The sequence below is a fragment of the Sceloporus undulatus genome, chromosome 1 (assembly GCF_019175285.1).
Source record: "Sceloporus undulatus isolate JIND9_A2432 ecotype Alabama chromosome 1, SceUnd_v1.1, whole genome shotgun sequence".
Lineage (NCBI taxonomy): Eukaryota > Metazoa > Chordata > Lepidosauria > Squamata > Phrynosomatidae > Sceloporus > Sceloporus undulatus.
The window spans coordinates 232,174,295-232,196,323 of record NC_056522.1 but is presented as its reverse complement, the minus strand read 5'-3'; the positions used below and the strand labels follow the sequence as shown (position 1 = coordinate 232,196,323).

Here is a 22,029-nt window from a genome sequence, read left to right as displayed (position 1 = left end):
GGAGCTGGAACAGCCCCTCCCCCCTGCTAGCATTCACAGCCCTGCAGCAGGGATGGGCTGTCCAGCTATGGCCACCCAGACTGAAGAGCAGGAGCCCCTTCTCAGCCATGCCTGCAGCCATGGAACAACTCGGAGGGCAGCCCAGGGAGCAAAATAGAAGCGGAGGCTCAAAGGCTACAGCGGAGCGGCTGCAAGATGCAGACTGGCAGTCGCGCAAAAGCTTGCAGACGGCGGCTGCTGCTGCTGCGGCGCGCTGAGCAGGGACCACCAACCCGAGACAAACCCGGGGGAGGGGCAAAATCGTGACGTGACCATGCCAGGGGGCAAAAAACGAAAAGTCACGCCCCCAGGGGGTTTGGCATCCCTACCAACATCAATCCTTTCTTACCCTATAGCTCTGCTTATCCCTGATAGAGTGGTACAGGTAACTGTATTCCAATAATACAAATGTAAGTAACCTACACACATTTAATCTTGAAATAAAGATCCATTTACTTGGTATGATATAACAGTATGTGAGCATACACCCTACTCCTAAAACAAATAGTGTAGAGTTAGTCCAGCAAAAGACCTTGAATTATCACACTTCACGGCTGAATTCACTTCAAGTGCTTTCATGTGAAAGTGATTTTCAAATCACTTTCACTAGCCTTTTCTGGTGGGTCAAGTATGATCATGTGTGAAAGTCCTCCTGCAATTGGGCAGGAAGGAAGACAGGATGGGACAATGATGTCCCATCCCTTGTGGTAATTCTCTGGTTTCTTGCATCTGCCACTTGCGCAGTCATTTTCTCTTCTCTTCATCACTTCACCTTGTACCTGAAACTGAGGTGACTTGCTTGTATGAAACATTGGACAGAGAGTGACCAACATTTGCTCCATATCTTGGCTTCTACAAGGGTCCAAGAACTACTTAAAACAAACAAACAACCCCCCCCCATCATTTGATCTGGACCAGATGCAGTTCCAATGGGCACTGGGCAGCACGTCCTGAACTGGTAAAACCCAGCCAACAGGTGTATGGCAGTCCTACCCCAGATCCTTGTTTGCCTGAAGCCCTCTGTCTATTCAGAAGTAGTCTAGATGTGTTGCTTACTACATGATGAGATAAATCTATCGATTATAGCTGTAATGGTGCTGCTCGTCTCCCATTGGCCAGCCAGCCTCCAGAGGTGGAGCTTCTCTTCCTCCCCGGGACCCAAGGCTGAGCAGCATGGAGAGGGCTTTACCAACAAGGTGCTTCTTCTTCGTTTTTCCCCTCTTTCTCTTCTTCTTTCTCCTCCTCCTCCTATTATTTTTCTTCTCCTCTCCCTCTTTCCCCCCCTCCTCCTCCTCTTTTTACCTTTTTTCCTATTCTTCTTTCTCCTCCTTTCCTTCTTTCTCATTCCTTTCTTTTTTTTCCTCCTCCTCCCTTCTGCCTCTGCTGCTGCTGCTGCTCTTGTTGTTGTTGTTGTGTGCCCAACTCCCTCCTTGGCCAGGCCTGCGTTTGCCAACAAGAGGGAAGCCAGGACTCGTGGGGGCCATGTGGGGGGGTGGGGCTGAGAGGGAGGCACTAGGCAAAAGGTAGCCCAGGAGGGAGGAAGGGACGGGAGTGGCACCATCATGCTGCAACCACATTGGAGAAATAACCCAGTTTGGCTGGCAATGCTTTAACTCTTTTCTGACTCAAGGCAGTGGAATTTTAGGAGCTGGAGTGTGCTGTGGGGACCAGAACCCAAGCCCTGACTCTTTTATAGCTCAGGGTTTTTTAGTGTGTCCTCCATTTTTTAAAAAAACGTGTCCTACATTTGAAAATGTTGTCCTACATTTGTCCTGGTTTGGAGGTCTTGACTTATGGCAACCCTAATGTCTGGTTATGTTATGGGTAACACAAATGACATATTGGACTGACACTTTGATCTCCCCCCCCCCCATTTTTTCCTATAAGTGCCAGTCCAAAATGGTAGGTGTGGAAGCTATTGACAGGGGAAGAAAACTCATCAGTCTCTCCCAATATAGCTGTTTTCAATAGGATAAGTCCCTTCCACTGCAGTTCTAATATTCTGGAAGTCGCTTAGAGTGAATGGAAATAAAACTTCTCTTCCCCTCCCTCTCATATCCCCCTTACTATTCCCAAGCAGGCAGACATGTGCTGAGTAGGACACACACGGGGAGAAAGGTGGGGTTAGTGAGGCAGTGCAGAAGAGCAAGTGCAAAATCATGGCTCACCAAAGCAGCATAAATATTTTCAAACCAGTATGTTCCCATTTGCTTCAGCAGTGTGATTTCAGTGACTCAATAAACTGGAGTGTAATAGGCTGGAGTGTAAAGTCCAGTGATAGCTGTGCCCTCCCCCCCACCTCTTCCACCAAGCTTCTGAGAAGAAAGAGAAGAAAGACTAATTAAGCAGTTAACATGTTTTAGGTTTGGCTTGCTAACTTGCTTTCCACCAACAATTTAGACATCAGATTATCAAAATCTGGATTGCATGAATAACAGCCAGATAATGAGAGTTTTTCCAGTTAAGATGGATCTAGGAAAGAAAACTGGAGCAACGGAAACTGTTGGTGCATGGAAGGCAAAGGTTTTGTTGTTGATGATGATCCTATTCCCTCCCACTGCCTCCAAACTGAAGTCTGATATTCAATTGCCCTCCCAATACTTTTTGAGGCATTTTAATGTAGCTTGAGGTCGAACCCACATATATCCAGAAGGGTATTATGATCAATGGTACTGAAAGCCAGTGAATGTTCCAGAAGGACAATTAGAGTTATACTTCTCCTATTCTCCCAATGTAAGTCAGATTGACTAAGACAGTCTTTGTGACCATCAGGCTGAAAACATCTTTAAAATGATAATCAGTCTCATAGAAGAGGAGAGAAGGTTACCCAGCCACCATTCAGCAAATTGCAGAATTAAAGCACTTTAACTGCCATGGCTTCATTTTATCAAATCCTAGTGTTTGTAATTTGTTGTGGCATCTCTGACAGAGAAGGCTAAATATCTCATACAACTACAAATCCCAGAATTCCATAGCATTGAGCCATGGCAGTTAAAGCGATGTCAGAATGCATTAATTCTGCAGTGTAGATGCAGCATTGGTCAAAAACAGGATATTTTCAATTCATAGAATCATAGAGTTGGAAGAGACCACAAAGGCCATCCAGTCCAACCCCCCTGCCATGCAGGAACTCCCAATCAAAGCATTCCCAACAGATGGATATCCAGCCTCTGCTTAAAGAACTCCAAGGAAGAAGACTCTCCCACCCTCCGAGGGAATGTTTTCCACTGCCGAACACCCCTTACTGTCAGCAAGTTCCTCCTAATGATTAGGTGAAGTCTCTTTTCATGTAGTTTGCATCAATTGTTATGGGTCCTATTCTCTGGAACAGTAGAAAACAAGCTTGCTCCATCCTCAATATGACACCCCTTCAGATACTTAAACAGGTTTTTCATATCACCTCTTAACCATCTCTTCTCCAGGCTAAATATACTCATCTCCATAAGTCTCTCTTCATAAAGCATGGTTTCCAGACCCTTCACCATTTTAGTTGCCCTCCTCTGGACATGCTCCAGCTTGTCGACATCATTTTTGAATTGTTGTGGCAGAACTGGACACAGTATTCCAGGTGAGGCCTGACCAAAGCAGAATAGAGTGGCACTATTACTTCCCTTGATCTAGACACTATACTTCTATTGATGCAGCCTACAATCACATTGGTCTTTTTAGTTGCCACATCACACTGTTGACTCATGTTCAACTTACATGTACTGTTGTTAAGCCAGGTGTCCCCCATCCTATATCTAGGCATTTCATTTTTCCCCCTAAGTACAGTACCTTACATTTCGCCCTGTTGAAATTCATTTTGTTAGCTTTGGCCCAGCTTATTAAGGTCATTTTGAATGTTGCTCCTCTTCACTGGGGTATTAGCTATTCCTCCCTATTTGGTGTCATCAGCAAATTTGATAAGCATGCCCTCTATTCCATCATCCAAGTCATTGATAAAGATGTTGAATAGCACTGGGCCCAGGACAGAACCCCTTGGCACCCCACTGGTCATTTCTTTCCAAGATGAAGATGAGCCATTTCTGAGCACCCTTTGGGTTTGACCAGCCAACCAATTACTAATCCACCTAACAGTTGTGTTGTCTAGCTCACATTTTACTAACTTGTTTGCAAGAATATCATGGGGAATCTTGTGAAAGGCCTTTCTGAAATCAAGATAGGCTATGTCTACAGCATTCCCTTCATCTACCAAGCTGCTAATTTTATCAAAAATGAGAGAGAGAGAGAGATCAGATTAGTCTGGCATGATTTCTTTTTGAGAAACCCATGTTGACTTTTTGTGATTGGGCCATTCCCTACTAACTGTTCACAGACTCTCTGTTTAATGAGCTGCTCTAAATCTTTCCTGGTATTGATGCCAGACTAACTGGGTAATAATTGCTGGGATCTTTTTCCCCTCTCCTTTTTTATTTATTTTATTTATTTTTATTTTATTTTTTAAAAGATGGGAACAACATTTGCCCTCCTCCAGTCTGCTGAGACTTCTCTTCTCCAGGAATTCTCAAAGATTTCCAATGGGTCTGAGATTACATTTGCCAATTCTTTTAATATCTTGAATGTATTTCATCTGGTCTCAGAGACTTAAATTCATCTAAATTAACCAGACATTCTTGTACTATCTCTTTAGCACAATTTTTCTTTTCTTAGCAGACTGAGATAAAGAAGGCGTTGAGTAGTTCTGACTTTTCTTTGTCCCCAGTTAGCATTTTTACATCTTCTCCATGCTGTGGTCCTATCATTTCCTTCTTCTTCCTTTTGCTATGAACATACCCCAAAAAGCCCTTTTTATTGTGTTTAACCTCTCTAGCAAGCCTGAGCTCATTATCCCTACATGTTCTACCTATTTGTTTGAATTCCTATTTGGTGATTTCCCCCCATTTCCATTTCTTATACATGTCCCATTTAAAAGTTAGCTCAGTTGAAAGTTCTTTAGTCATCCATCCTGGCTTGTTGAGACATCATTCATTTTTCCTCCTTATTGGAACAGTTTGAAATTGTGCCTTCAGTATCTCCCTTTTGAGAAACTCTCATCTGTCCTGAACTCCCTTCTTTTTTAGTATTCCTGACCAAGAAATCACCCACAATATTTTCCTGAATTTATTGAAATCTGCTCTCCTAAAGTCTAGGATGTGTGTCTGACTATGCCTGGCTTCTCCTTTCCACTGTATAACAAACTCCAGGAGAACATGATCACTCCCACTTAAGGATCTCACTACCTGCACCCCATTTACCATCCCTTTTGGTTAGGATCAGATCTAAAATAGCTGATCCCCCTGTTGCCTCTTCTATCTTTTGGACAATTTCAGGCAAGTGAGGAACTTGCTAGTCTTTAAATTTTTTGGCTGAGTTTGATTTCCAGCAAATATCCGGATATTTGAAGTCACCCATCACTACTACATCCCTCCTTTCTGAATGTGTGGCAATCTGTTCTAGAAAGGCATCATCCAGTTCCTCCATCTGACCTGGGGGTCTGTTGTAGACTTCCACAAATACATCCCTTCTGTTTCCCTCTCCTTTAATTTTAATCCAGATGCTCTCCATCTAGCTTTCAGGATTGAAGTCCTGGATCTCTTCACAGGCGTAAACATCCCTGACATATAATGCTATTCCTCCTCCTTTCCTGTTTGACCTATTTCTCTTTAAAAGGTTATATCCCTCTGTTCCTACATTCCAATCTTGAGACTCATCCCACCAGGTTTCAGTGAGGCCTATTATATTTGCTTTGTTGTGTTAGGAGTTCAAGTTCATCTAGTTTGTTTCCCATGCTCTGTGCATTAGTGTAGAGACATCTAAGACCATGAATCCTCCCAGCTAGCTGTCTGTGTAAATTTTTTTTTCCTCCTACTGTTGGGCCATTGCACTATTTGCCTTGTTCCCTCTATAACAGTTTGACTATTATATCCAGTCTTTGATGTTCTCCTACCTTCTAAAATACTGTCTCCCTCCCCCACAGAAATCAGTTTAAAGCCCACCTGATCAAATTTTTGAAACTATTGGCAAAAACGTTTCTGCCAACTGGAACCCATCCTTTGCCAGAAGTCTGCCCTCATGGAACTGCAGCACATGATCCAAGAACCCAAATCATTCTCGGTGGCACCATCTCTAGAGCCAGTTGTTCACATCTGCTATTTTCCTCTCTCTTCCTGGATCATGCACTTCAACTGGGAGAAGAGATGAGGAGACAACCTGTGCATCCAGCTCTTTCAGCTTCCTACCCAAAGCCTCATAATCCCTTCTGATATCATTGGTTGCCACATGGACCAAAAGGAAGAGGTAATGGTCAGTAGGCTTGAGAAGTCTTATAAGCCTCATTGTCACATCATAGATTTTTGGCCCATGGAGACAACACACTTCCTGAGACATCTTGTCAGGCACACAAACCACTGATCCTGTACCCCTCAGCAAGGAGTCCCCCATCATTACCACATGCCTTCTCCAAGGCTTAGCAGCAGCTGTTCCCTACAGTGGTATTCCCAAGGTCCCCTGCACTGTCCCTGAGGACTGTTTCTGCTCTCTTCCTCATCATCCCTGATAAGGGAGAGAGCTTCAAATTGATTCTGTAGCTGCAAGCTCCCAGAACGTTCCCTGGTTTCCCTACTTCTGTGTGTGACATTCCTCCAACTACCTGCTGTGTATGTGAAGTGACCTCCCTGGGATCTTCTTCTGTGTGTTCCCCAACCAAGACCGTCCATTCTGTTCTCTCCAAGAAAACCTCTTATTCCCCAATATGCTGAAGTGTAGATACCCAGGCCTCCAGCTTCTTGGACCTTCTCTTCCAACAAGTTCATTCATAGGGTCACCATGAATCAAGGCTGACTGGAGAGCAGTTAGCAACAATGTTTTTAACTCAACTGTTTATTTAATTATTTTTACATTTTGGGTTATATCTTGTTTTAACTGTATTCTGTTTTTACTTATATTGGAAGCTTCCTTGGGCCCCATATTGGTAAAAAGGCAGGGCATAAATTAAATAAATAAATAGATTTACAGGTAAATTCCTCCAAGTACATAGGCATCTGAGCAATCTGAAATGATTCAATGAGAGGAACACAGGAGAAGGATGAGAAAGTAAGATGAAGTAGTAATGGTGATGCATCCTCCTACTTCAAATAGGAGAAGGGCTTGATACTCCACTGATAACCTTTCTCTACTTGCATGTGTTTTATCCATACAGTCTCTGCCCATTATACCTGTTTGGTGTTCTAGGTAAGTGATCAGGTACCTGCTTCTTGTGTTCAGGCTCTAAGCACTGTAGTCAGCACATAGACATTTCTGTGCTCACTGAAGTGTATTTTTCAGTAGCAGTCATAGAAATTATTGCTGGCTACAGTTGACTGGATCCAATTTTAATTTCTACTTTCCCACGAGGTTTTGATCAGGTAAAATTTTATTCTGGAAAACAAATAAGGGCTGGATTGCAAGCATGAACTAGTGCTATAAACCATACTGTTTATAATTGCAGCAGTGTCTAATTAGGTGAATATGAGTTTTAATATGTGAGTAGAATTAATAGGGGAGGGAAACATGAACAACCCATGAGGAAAGATAATAGGGGCAAAAAAATATGGTTAAAATCACCCCCTCTCTAAGGACGGTTGACTGACACTATTATTTTATTTTGTTTTATGTTTTTGTTTGTTTGTTTGTTTGGCATCTAGTCATTTACCCAGGAATTTTGAATTGGTTTTATTGCTTTCTTCTTATGTGCTTTTTAGTATTATTTTTATTACAAAATAAAATGTTTGTTGTTAACTGCTGTCTAGCTGACTTCAACTTATGACAGCCTTATGAATGAGAAACCTCCAAGTGACTCTATCATCAACAGTGCTGTTCAGGTCCCGCAGATTCAGGCCTATGGATTCTTTGATTTAGTCTATCTATCAGGAATGCAGTCTTCCTCCCTTCCTAATATCTTCTACCTACCAAGCATTGTCTTTTTCTAGTGAGTCATGTCTTCTCATGATATGGCCAAAGTACAACAGTCTTAATAATAATAATAATAATAATAATAATAATAATAATAATGAGGTTACAATATGGATAAATACATAGCATAGAATAAGATAAAATACAACATAAAATACATACTCCCTCCCTCCAACACAATAACTAAGATTCTCAATAAACAATACAATGATAAAATGGTATCAAATGATAAAAATGATAAAAACAACAGCAGAATGATGGGAAGCTGAGGTATTCAAATTGATTTTGTAGGTGAAAGCTCCCAGAATGATTAACAGGGGCAAAGTGAGTTAGTCAGGGAAGACTTGCCAGAAGAGATCCATCTTGACAGCCTTTTTAAAGCTGTCAAGATTGGTGATGTTCCAGATCTCTTCCAACAAGCCATTCCATAGTTTGGGAGCGGCGGATGAGAAGGCCCTCTGGGTAATCACAGCCAATCTGGTCTTTATTGGCTGCAGTAAGTTCTTCCCAGAAGACCTAGGTGTGCAGGTGGATTGTACCGAAAATGGCAATCCTGCAAGTAGGTTGCAAGTAGGCTAAGATTTTATCACACAGTTTTATTACCGTTGCCGAATTCAATTCAAATTCGGGATTCATCCGGATTTTATCACACACGCTTTTGTGACTGACACCACTGGGCGGTTGCATCCTTGGTAACATCCGGCTAGAATCCAAGCTCCCAGCTTTGCAAATCGGCCATAGATGGATGTTACCCGGGATGCACCTACCTGGCGATGGCAGTGGCACAAACATGCAGCGGTAATTTAGTTTTTAGAACTGTGTGATAAAGTCCTTAGTTTAATCATCTTGGTAGCTATCCTCTGCTGTACCTCATTGACTCCCTCCCAACCTGGGAGTGTCATCTTCTGGCATAATCTCTTTTTCATTTTGAATGCCTCATCATAGGGTTTATGGGTTAAAAAGGGAATTTAGCTTGCCTCCTTCTGGTGCCACTGCAGTTGTCTGAGAGATCCTCCCTGCCAGTGTCATCTTCCACCTTCACTACTGCTAATGCCTCATAGCTGTTTGGCACATTTAGTCTGGCTCCTCAGCTAAGGCCTATCTGACATAGAAGATTCTACCAACAGCACTCCTGCCTCTTGCCTCACAAGAACAGACAATGCACAAAATAAATTAAAATACTATTTTAAAAATATAAAAATATTTAAATATTTTTTTAAAAAACAGTATTTTGTTTTGCAATCAATCACAGTATTTTATTTTAAATTACAAAATAAAATCCTATTACTTATTACAAAATTCTGTTGAATTTTATTATATTCTATATACTTACTACATATTGAAAGTCAGCATGGTGTAGAAGTTTGAGACCAGGGTTTAAATCCCTGTCCAGCCATGGAAACCCACTGGGTGACCTTGAGCAAGTCATACACTCTCAGCCTCTGAAAAAGGCAAAGGCAATCCCCCTCTGAACAAATCTTGCCAGGAAAATAGGTTCACCCTAGAGGGGCCATAAGTCAGAAATTACTTGAAGCCACGCAACAAGAACTACTTGCTATGCAGCCTCTGTCAAGCTAATGGGAAATATATTATAGAAATGTTTAATAATAAATCAATAACATATAAATCTACTAAACCTCAGCAGAGTGGTTCAACTGGTACACAATTTGATACTTAATATGTATTTATTTATTCATGTAAGGCATTTAATTATCACTACTCAATTGAACAAAACTCCTGAGGTGATGCACAATGGATAAAATAGTTTAAAACATTAAATAGAACTAATATGGTGTCCTAAATTCAACTGCTAGTCTCAGCTGGAATAAACCTGTTGAATCAATTGCCAAATGGTTAGTCAACATTTATGTAAATCTCGCTAATTCAATGGGTCTATGCTTGTTGGAACTACCAACTGGAAATAGGCCAGTGTGTCCAAAACTAAGCACAAGGTTGCATTCACAGTCTGTTGCTATATTTAACAAAGGTGTGCATATTTTTGTATTTTCTGCCACTCTTTAATTTTAAATGCCACTTTTTTGTTGATTTAATTGTGAGCTCTTGTTCCTTGTTTTACTTTTAGTAGAAAAAAATTGATTGTATGGTGCTCTACTAGGCACAGAGTGAAATTTTATAAATCCAATAAATGAATATGAGTCCCCTAAAATTATTCTTTACCAATAAAAAAAATAGTGAGAAGAACATCTATCCATCATGTTCATTGTCTGTTTTTCCTGTTCTCTTCTCCTAAACAGAACGAATGATGGAACAATATGCTTTCAGTGTGTCTTTTTCCACTTACCTTCTAGTGCACTGGTGAAACGGTGCCCTTTAAAATGTGAAATGCCATTCTTGCCACTTCTGCTTTTCCTCTTCACGCCCCAAGATATATCGTCATGCCTTAAAAGCAAAGGATGCCAGTGGTGGGGGGTGGGCTCCCTGTGACTCTGCCATATAATTAAATCATAAATGGGATTAAATGGTTTTCCATGGGAATCTCACACCCACACTGTGGGAGCATTTTACTTTCTCTCAGCCAGCACAGTACGCATGTCGCTCTTTATTAATAAATGCGCTTCTGGTTCAGACACCAAGCACACATGTCTGTGTTCCTTGTCACTCTTTGTATGTGTTGCTTTCTAATCTGGTGTCTTTCTTTGCTCAATCGCAATTCATTTTGCATTTATTCTGGGCATATTATTGCCAGGTGCTCATGCAAATCTAAAAGACTATGCATAATATTCACGCATGCATTTGAAATGGGTTTCAGAAAACACACTGGCAGACTTTTAAAATTAACATCTCTTTTTGTAAACAGGAGGATGTTTAAGTCATTGAGCACTACAGCTTCCCAAGATCATGGGGATCTTACTGTGTCTAGTAAAATGTTTAGCCAAAAACTTCCTTACTGGAGGAAGATATAATTGATATCTCTAAAATGGGTTAAGTTATATGTTTTTGTGTGTGTGCACATACATTCAACTGTGTGTGTGTGAGAGAGAGAGAGAGAGAGAGAGAGAGAAAGAGAGAGAGATTCCCATTGGCAGCCCATGGGCTGGAAATTTTCATTGAGTTAAATGCCTGTCCCAACATACCACCATCTCAATAAAAGCTGTCACCCCAGAAGGGCAATTAACTATAACCCAAACAAAGATCCAATTTCAAGTGGCCCATTTAGGTTTTTCTTTATTAAAGTTCATATACTGTTATTAAAGGACAGGAGTCAACAATATACTTCTGCAAATACAGTGGGGGGGATCCAGCAGAACCCAGAAGGACAATCACTTCCCTACTGCTGCTCCTGATGTGGCTTCAAAACCAGAATCAGATGCTGTGAATTCCTTCAGAACCTTTTGTTTTCTGAAGCACAGAAGGCTGCACTGGGAGGGGGAAAGGAGAGACTCCTTTGTGTTGAATTTAGAATAATTAATAACGCTCTTCTCGTATGAGCCAGCCTCCTCCCATATGAACTTGCCAGAAATTTGCAATCTTCAGAGGCCCTGTTGCATGTCCCAGCATCTCATGAAGTTGGGTTGGTGGGTTCACATATCATGGCTTTCTGTTTAGCAGCACCTTGACTGTGGAACTCCCTACCCAAGGAGGTTAGGTTGGCCCCAACTCTTTTAAGCTTCTGAGAGGCAGTCAAAACAGTGCTGGTCCACATGGCATTCAATGTTTGAAATTGCTGTTTTAACTATTTGAAAACTGGATTCTAGGGGGAAAAAATTAGACTGTTTTTAGGAGTTTTTAAGGAATATTTTAATATGCTTTAAAATAGTGTTATCTTTGTATTATTTTTGTTGGTTTTTATTTGTTCACCACCTCAGGATCTCTTGTGGACTGAGAGGCAATACTTTAAATCAATAATAAATAAAGTTGAACTTTCTAAGGATGGAAGAGGTGGAGCATGATCTAATCAGAAAATTTCTTGCAGATGTAAGGTTCCAAGCACACTTGAGTTTCTTCCATTTGCTAGGTCCTAGGAGATATTGAGACAACAACTCCCCTTATAAAGGTAAATATATATATATATCACATGTTATCGTCTGAACTGTAGTGAACCAAAAAGCCTGCTTATGTGGAGGTGTCCTGTATTCACCCCCTGTTTCTGAAGTTAGGCAAAGATTTTTTTTTTCATTTGTCCCTGAAATAGAATTAACTGACTGAGTTTATTTGTGTTTGTTTGTTTATTTGTTTGTTGTTTTGTTTAATGAAAAATGCTGTCATTCTGGCATTAGAAACTAGGAAGCATTCCTCCAATGTTCAGAAATTTGATGAAATGGGGTTTCAGGCTTAATTTGAAAATTAGCTCTTACTAATATAATTCATCTGTACATTCTTTAAAACAGGCCTGCAAACAAAGACAGCTGTTAATGCTTCCTTCTCTATCTTCTTCCAGTCCTGTTACTCTGGGGCTCGACAGTCAGGCAGCTCCGTGCCGCCCGTCTTTCCCCCTCGTCGGTGCTGCAGCAGCCACACCGTGCAGCACCAACATGCTGTCAAAAAGAAGCTGCCTAGATCAGCTTCTTTTCTGCAGTGCCACAAACAGGAAAGGGTGCCGCCATGATGCCAGTTCCTGTCTGCAATGTGTGGATGCTGCATCATCATGGCGGCCTCCATGTGGACAAAGGCCACCATGATGGGGTCGCTGCCGTGTGCTAGGGTTTGGGAGCATGCAATTGCTGTGCACTCCTGAACCCTAGTTTTGGCCTGGTTATGGCGCTTCACACCCATCTGTACCAGGCCTCTGTTAGTACAAGGCGTTTCCTATTTCTTTGTTGACATCAAGGGTAGGTTGGAAGAGTGCCTCTTTCACTGTATGTGTATATGCCTTCAAGTCATTTTATTCCTTAGAAATATAGCCTACATAACCCGGTATTCATTGGCCATTTTCCATCCAAGTACTAACTAGGGCTGATCCTGGTTAGCTTCCAAGATCAGGCATGGTCTGGTGACTTGGGGATATTTTGGCCCTGCCACTGTCATTACATAAGCACTACTACTCTTTTTTCTGTGTTCAGAAATGCTTAGTTCAGGTGGGCCTTACACAATTTATCTTCACCTGTGTCTTTTTTGCAGAAAATGAAAGTTAAAAAGTAAAAATTCTCACATGCTTTTCATCTGTTTTACATTCCTGATTTGTATGTCAAGTTCAGATCAGTTTGCTGGCTCAGATGTAAAAACAAACAATGTTTTGCTACAAAATAGAAAAGGAGGAATGGAGAGAAAGTAAAACCATAGGGAGAGGAAAGCGGTTTTGTAAGCTTAAGGTTCATTAGCCTATTCATGCAGCACCTGCAGTTCTCAATCCATCTTAAATGAAATAGCGATTTGAATTTTGTAACACTACTTGGAGAGTTGCATCTTTTATTATCTGACGCTGGATCCAATATGTAATACATATTCATCTATGTTTGTAGGTAGAAATGAGATACAGATTGTTCTTCTCTGCCTAGAAGGTGTTTCCTATTTCAGGTAACCCTATGGCATCCCTGTTGCGGGGTTTTCTTGGCAAAATTTGTTCAGAGGGGCTTTGCCTTTGCCTTCCTCTGTGGCTGAGAGTGTGTGACTTGCCTAAGGTCACACAGTGGAATTCCATGGCTGAGCGGGGATTTGAATCCTTTTCTCCAGAATCATGGTCTAGCATTCAAACCATTACACCATACTGACTCTTTTTTGATAGACAGGATCACATTTTAAATAAAATGTGTTGATTCACCATTACATAGGATTTTCCTGTTAGAAACTATAAAAATAGGCAAACTGTGAAAAGGAACATTAAAGTTGAAACTCTATTCAGTCTGATCTGTGATTAAGGCATACTGTGACTACAGTGATGCTTAACACTGGCATACATATGCAGGATCAGCTGCAGATCAACTGCAGTCTAAATATTAATGGAACGCTTCAGTTTTAGTGTCAGATACTTGTGCTGTTACCTCTATGTGTTCTCATACTAAACAGTGTTGTTATTATTTCACACTCAAAATGTTGTTATAAGTCAACATTCAAGCCAAATCACCCAGTGACAGGAACCTGACATTTAGAGAAGAACATGATGACATGAGAGAGGAAGGCACTGTGATCAGAGAGAGAACAAAACATTTTTTTTAAAAACACAATAATATCCAATCAACTAAGGACAGGTTATAGCCCCACTTACCTATGTAACAGATCAGTAACATCCTTAGTAAGGTAATTTAACTGTATTCATGTGTTATAATCTCTCCAGTGTCTCACAATCAGATTTTAGAAAGTTTCTTTTTTAAAACTACAACTCCCATGTGGAATTCTGAGAATTCTTTGAGTTGTTGTTCAAAAAGTACACTTTCCAAGTTTCTCATAACATATTGTTGTTCTTGTGTGCCTTCAACTCACTGCCAATTATGGCGACCCTAAGGTGAACCTATCATGGGGCCTTCTTGGCAAGAATTGCTCAGAGGAGGTTTGCCATTGCCTCCCTCTGCGGCTGAGAGCATGCTGCTTACTCAAGGTCTCCCAGTGGGTTTCATGGCCAAGCCCTGGTCTCCAGCATCATAGTCCAGCACTCAAACCATTATGCCATGCTGGGCCTCCTTAACATATACACTTTCCATAATGGATGGCAGGCAGTGCAACCAAGGCTCAGCCTTGTCATCTGTTTTCAGTGCTAAGGCTCATCTGTAAAACATCTGAGCAAAGACCCCTATGAATAACTATGGCTGTTATGTCCATGGAAAAGATTACAGCATAAACACATGGTATATAGCAGAAAGGAAATACTGTGTTCTCTGTCAGAGTTGAGCTCTGGCATCTCTTCTTTAAACACTGATATAATTTGAATTTCAGCAACTCCTATATCACAAGTGTAACCAGAAAAGTGCCCCTTAGCCTTCATCCATTTCATGGTATGCCATATATTTGGACTTCAAATTTTACTGCTTGATATAGCTATGAAGAGACATCTAACTGCTCCTTTACATTTACCAAGGACTATTTTTACCTGGTAATAGATTCCTATTTCATTTTAATGCATTAGTGACTTGCTGCTGAAGTTAGACACCTTGCAGCAAATGAAAAAGAATTAAATATTCTAACAAAAAAAAATCCCTCGCAGTTTCCCACAGAAGCCATCAGTTTTTGGCACCAGTGTAACAAGTCTATGAGAATCCATCCTCATGAGGTACATTTACAGCACAGAGATACTTAGTAAAGCCATAGTACTCAATATTGTGTATCAAGCATTGAGGACAAGATTTTCTAAAGCCTGGCTATTGTAAACACTATATCCTACTTCAAAATACATTGCTGTTAGTCAAAAAAAGGTTATTTCTCTTGAATTGACCTAGGTCTAAAATGGGAAAAGAGGAATAGACATATGAGTACAATTCAGTGTGCATAAAATCCTTTGAATGGTGACTTTGAATATAAAAGAAGTGAATATTGGTGGTTTCTAATATATATCTATTAACCTTATCAAAAGCAGAATTCTGGTTTGCAAAGGAGAAAACTTTTTAACAAGTGCTTACATTAAAATATACTAGTAACTGATTAGCTAAATTCAGTCACTGTCATAGGATGGAACATGTATGCAAGAGAATGAAAGCATACAAACAGGGGGAAAATCTCCATAGGATGTACTTGGACTATCAGATAAACGCTCATGTAAGCCAGTTTATATAAAAGACTGATGAAAATATACTTGTGCAAAACTGCTTGGGAACAACTATGCTACAGTTAATATAAGGAAGTAAGACTGCACTAATGACTTTGATACTAGTAATTCATAATTTCCCACGAAAGGATTTCCTCTTTAGGGTGGAAGGCAAATATTTAAAGCAAGCCACATGTAAATATTACAGCATACATATTTGTTCACAAGCTGCCAATTGTCAACAAATTCATAGCAGTTACACACAGAGATTCTGTTGCCTCTTGTTATTGAGATCCAAATTGTTTTGCTTTTATAGCTGGATGAGAATGTATTCAGGCACATCTTCCAGCACAGGAGGACCCAATTACATGTTACATTTGTAGTTGTGTGTAATGAATCCCTGGCAAACTTTCAGAGTGCCAAAAGAAAAAGCAGAGGGGGCAGGCAGGGGGAACGAACTAGCCTGTATTTGCCTGAAACCCCTCTCCTTCAGTATTACCCAGGCTTAGGCCAAAACATTTTTCTGCCTGCCCTAGAGCAGCAAATTGTGCCCCCAGCAACCATTGTCAATGTACCTAATATTCAAAACTAGACAAATTACTTTGACGCATAAGGCACAAATCCTACAAGCAGCTCTCCACAAACTTGCTAATATAACTACAACAAACTAAATACTCGTAAATAGTCATTTGATTTCTTTTTACGACATCCAAATTCTGCTGCCTAAGGCAGCAGCCTCACTGTACCAAATCACGAGGCCATTTTATTCCATGTGGTTTCTGTGATTAAAAGAAAAAGGTCTGTAACACTGCTGAAGTTAAAAGCAGATGGAGGAATTTCAAGGAGACAAGGAAAACCTTGCATTCTCCTTCTGTAGCCATGACCAAAGAACAAAATATTCCAGAGATGTCACTACAGGGGTGCAGTCACACTAGATGACATGCTAAGTGTGGGTGACACCAATGCTCCCCAAAAAACTGCCTTTCGGCAGAAACAAACTGTGGTATTTGCCTGCATCCCTTTAAAATGCTGGGGCTCAGTAGAAGAGATGGTATGAGTTGAGTAAGGCTCAATGGGAGGAGAAAGGACAGGTCTCAAGGTTTGTTGATTTTTTAATTAAATTTTAAAAACTAGTCTTTTAAAATTTTTCTTTTTAAAAATCACATCTTACCAAATGTTCACTTTAGCCACATGAAACTATGTCCATGTAAATACATTTAGGCTATTGTGTATGATACTGTAATTTAAATATAACATTTTAATTTTGCTTGTTCTTTATATCACAATGTGACAGGATGTTCCTTATATGCCTAAGGTTGTCTTTTACTTCTTATCCATCGAAGGTCCCTGGGGCTGACACCTGCCCTGCTTTTACCCTTTTAACACTCTCCCTAACTGTATAAGAACAGGGTCTCAAGTCTCTTCCCCAAACCAATTCAATATCTTAGGGCCTGAACAGACAGGCCAAAACAAAGCTTCTTCGAGTCACTTTGGAGGTATGCTGTTTAAATGACACACACATCTTAAGAGGCCCAAAGCTGTGCCAAAGCTATGCTGCAGTCCTTAGCACTGGAGTGTGGCTTTGACGTGGCTTCCGGTCTCTTAGGACGCATGCATAATTTAAACAGCATACCTCCAAAGTGACCCAAAGCAGCTTTTTCTTTTTTTGGCCTGTCTGTTCGGTACTAGGAAGGTGGGGATCGCAGAGACAAAAACAGACATTCTAGCCATTAATTTCTATCTTTTTGGCCGACTGAACTAATTGGCCCTTAAGGGGGAACTGTCTCTGCCAACTTCCTAATGTAACAGAAATTTCAGGAAACTTAGATTTCTAGGATTAGCAGATCAAGGAATTCGCAAGAGGACCTAGTAATTGAAAATCCATAAGTTTATTTCCAGTTGTCGACAAAGGAAAACATTGAACTCAGTGGAATTCAAGTTCCAAAAAGCTGAGAACCCCGAACAAGACAAAATGGCTCTTTTTATATTATTCAAGACAAAGAAGCTTCTTCAATACACCTGATTGGCTAATTACAATTTAAACATATAGAATTCTTACAATCAGAACAGAAATACATGCATACATTAAAACTGCATCATCACTCCTTACCCTCTCCTGTAGGAATTCAGTGGCTTTCCTCCTAACCTTGCTTCTGAATGTCAACTATGTATCCTTATCTCAGTAGTTTATGTTATGTCTTTCTACTGGTGCCAGCTTCCATCCAGGTCAAGATGCACTCACTATTCCTTTCCTCTAGTTTTCCCTAAACTCCAAGCCTTTATTTCAAAAACCATCTCTCTGGCTGACAAAGGTGACTCCATCTTTCTATAGTTTTTATATTTCAAAAAGGAATTTCCACCACACTAATACTCATATCTTCCAAGCAGTTTTAGATCTTCCAGCATCACATTAAACTACTTTCTATTCTCATTTTTAAACTGCCCATAGACAAGTTAGGCAGTCAATGTGTTTTCAGCATGTGCATTACATGTCATGTTAAGCATGTGATGGACACATATCAGAGAGGCCACAATAGGCCAACCTCATATTTTGCAAAAAGAAAAAATAACCTTCAAACAATTCAGTGTGCCCACAGGGCAGATTAATAACATGCTGTTTTCAAGGCACACTGCAAAACTAAAAGCAAGTTGGAAGCTCTGTGGAAAAGCACAGCAAACTCCCTGCATCTGCCAATCTACCTCTGTAAGTCGGAAGGCTATAACTTTCCAAAACACAGGAAGACAAGACTGTGTTTTATTAACAATGATAGCCAGAAGGGGAAATGTTAAACAACCACCTCCATGACCTTCTAAGAGCTTCTCATATCTGATACGGGATTAGAAAAATACTTGGCAGGTTTTAGAGATCACTGTATTGCATCTCATTTTATGACTGGGACAAGGGAGTAATGAAGTCATGGTGAAGTCATTCAGCAGGTTTAACTTGGTGCAGCTGCATCTGTAGAATATTAAATGCACTTTACTCCTCTCTATTTTTTCAGCATACCATTGGCGAGCCTTCTTCAAGCACATAGGGCCAAGTTTAGATTAGTATGGAATGTTTCCTGTTTGGATTACACTATACTAAGTGGCAGGGATGACATGGGAACCCCATTTTATATATTCTACACTTTTCATAGGTAACAGTTTTATTCCTAAGGCTTATCTCTAGTTAAGGCCGAGGTAAATATCATTATTCTTAAAAACACTGCAAGAAAATATAGTATCCAATCTACAGTGCTGAGATCGAGATATAACAACAAGCACCACCCCATATTCTGCTTTGGTCAGACCTTACCTGGAGCACAGTATTCAGTTCTGGGCACCACAGTTTACAAAGGATACTGAAAAACTGGAGCATGTCCAAAGAAAGACAATCAACATGGTAAAAAGTCTAGAAACTATGGTCAGTGAAGAATAGTTGAGGGAAGGATTTGAATGTGTTTAATCAGGAGAATACTGAGTAATATGATTTTTTTTCTTGTTGTTAGTTGTTCTCAAGTCAACCCAATTCATGGCAACCCTGTGAATGAGGCATCTCCAAGCCCCCCAGTCCTCCACTACTCTGCTTAGGTCTTTTAAATTCAGACTCATGACCTCCCTAATTGAGTCTAGCCATCCAGTGCACAGTCTTCTCTTTCTAATTCTTCCACCTTTCCTAGCATTATTGTATTTTCTAATGAGTCATGTCTTCTCAGGATGTGGCCAAAGTACAGCAGCTTCAATTTGATCATCTTGGCTTCCAGGGAGATTTCAGGCTTGATCTGTTCCACACAAATCTGTGCTTGATCTGTTTGTCTTTTTGGCTGTCCACAGTATCCTTAGCACTCTCCTCCTGCACCATATCTCAAATTATTTTCTTCCTATCTGCTTTTTTCACTGTCCAGCTCTTGCATCCATACATGATGATGGGGAATACAATGACTTGGACAATTCTCACTTTAGTGCTCAGTTATATATCTTTGCTCTTTAGGGTCTTTTCTAGTTCTTGCATAGCTGCCCTTCCCATTCCTAGTCTTCTTCTGTTTTCTTGACTGTATTCTCTGTTCTGAACATTGTAGCCATGTGGAAAATGAAAGAAGGAAGCTTGTTTTCTGTTGCTCCAGGGAGTAAAGATCCAAGCCAACTTAAAACAAAGAAAATTCAAGCTAAATATGAACCAACCATTCCTGATCATAATAACTGGCCAGCAATGGAATTTACTTCCTCTATGTGGAGGGTATATGTTCACCAGTGTCAAAAAGAAGACTGCTATACAGTGAGGATAAAATCTTGCAGTCAAACTTCTGTCAACTGTTCAGAATACTACAAGTAAGTGCTAGCAACCACAGTATATTAATACATTAATATCTATAGAAGCAACTGATTAGAAGCCACATTTTTAGCCAGAGTGCAGAGTTGAACCTAGCGGGCAAGGAGTGAATCAAAGGCTACTGCTTTCACAGAAACATCACAACAGATCAGCCAGGGAGCCTTCTATAAATAATTCTCTTTTTCTCATGTTCTCTTATAGCCAGTCAGCATGACTAGGGCTTAGCTAGCATAAAAACAGCACTTTAGGAATGACTCCTTTTCAAACTGGAAATTTACTGCCATCTGGTGGCATTTCATAAGCAGGGCACCAGAATGAGAAACTAGTTTGAATATTCCTTGTTCCTTCTTTCAATGAAAGTAACTGTCAATATCCGTATTTTTCAGTTTAGAGAGGAACTCCATGCAGAGGTTATTCTTTTCTATTCCCAGAACCCTGTTGGGCAAGTTGGGGGAGACATAGTTGCAATTCATATGTCTCTTCAAGTTATTTCTAGCCTATGGCAACTCTAAGATGGACCTATCACATGGTAGAATTTGATCAAAGTGGCTTTGCCATTACCCTCCTCTGAGGCTGAGAGAGTGTGACTTGCTCAGTGGATTTGTATGGCCAAGCAGGGATTTTAAACTTGGTCTCTCAGGCCTGGAACAGAAGGCCCAGAAGGAGCAGCCAGAGGCAGCTCCAGCTGCGATCGGGCCGGGACAATGGTGACCATTTGGCTTACTCCCAAAGCTGGTCACTGCTGTGGTCCCAAACTGGAACCACCAGGAGTTTGACTTAATCTGCTTCTTTTTGATCCAGTCCAAAGGACCGGATCGCGGTGCTGGAACAGCTTCCAGCCGCTTTGGGAGAGTGTGTCATTTGAACACCACACCCCCAAAATGACCAGAAGTGATCTTATTTGGCCTGTGTGTTTAAAGTCCATGTGTACTAGTGTAACACTCAGACCGCTACACCACGCTGGCTCCCAGAGCACTCAGTTTTGAAAGAAAATCTAAATATAGCTGGCATGATGGAAACTGAGCAGGGGGGGGGAGCCTAGCAGAGTGCAGCATATCCAATGCAAACTTTAAAGAGTAGGGTGTATTGGCTTTATGTCTCTCTCTCTCTCTCTGGCTTTACTTCGCAAACGAAGATTCAGGAAGGACTCATCCCGCACTTTCTACAAATGTGTTGATGACTAAAAAGGACAATCCGAGATAAGTCCAGTTGCAGAAAGCACAGCAGAAAGTCTCTTTGGGTGATATTTCCGGGTTTTGGTTCTTTCTGTGTTGTCATGTCTCTTTGAGACTCGTTCGGTGTGAGCTTTCAAAAAAGGCTGCAGCATCGTGGATAGTGCGTCTCCATGCCTCCCAATGCGAGGCCAGGGTGGACCATTGTTATTTGGCTGAGCCCAAGATGTTGTTTCAGGGAGTCCTTGTATCTCTTCTTTGGAGTGCCCCTCTTTGGATGTATCCTTCAAACCTGTGCAATGGATTTTTCTGGTGGAGCACAGCGTGCACAGAACTGGCCTCACCCTTTAAACCAGAGGTTCGTCTGCTGAGGCCTTGACAAGCATGGACAGTGGTAGTGAGGTCCTTGGGTCGTAGGTTTGATTAGAGTTTCCTTCTCTTTGATGGCTGACCTAACCGGGTTAGACAAGCACCATCTGCCTGGGTTTGGGATTAGAGTTTTCCTTCTCCTAGGATGGTTGCCATAAGGCTAGAGAGCCCATCCTGCCCTTTTGCTCTCTTGGTCAGACCCTTCAGTTGTGACCTGCCTGACATGGGAGGCCCTACCGGTGGCTATTATACCACCACCAGCATAGCTCACAATTTCATTAGGGTACACAAGCCTCTCCCCCAGAACAAGGGGGCGTCAATGGAGAGGATTGGCTTTATGTAACTCTACATCAAACAGTGCACAGTGTCAAACAAAATTGCTTGAGAATTTGGATCCTCAGAGGGGTAGGAAATGCCACAAATTTCTCTACAGAATCTCTGGTCATTGACAATACCACACTGCCAAAATAATTTGTTACTGGTGGGAATAATATTGCTCCCCTAAACAAAATAGCCAGGTTCATTTTGCTGTGAAGAATTAAATCAAGGAGGCATACAAAGGAGAAAACGTT

The 22,029-nt window shown here is 41.0% G+C and overlaps 1 long non-coding RNA gene across 2 annotated transcripts in view; it reads right to left on the bottom strand.

Moving 5' to 3' along the window:
- LOC121917594 overlaps positions 1-2,250 on the bottom strand; it is a 20,552-nt gene extending 18,302 nt beyond the window's left edge. Inside the window, exon 1 of one of the 2 annotated variants that reach the window (XR_006101068.1) lies at positions 2,208-2,250. This is a non-coding gene — a long non-coding RNA (uncharacterized LOC121917594). Of the gene's footprint in view, positions 1-1,341; positions 1,399-2,207 lie in introns of those variants that run through there. The other variant, XR_006101065.1, reaches the window with a different exon arrangement.
- Positions 2,251-22,029: the final 19,779 nt, after the last annotated feature.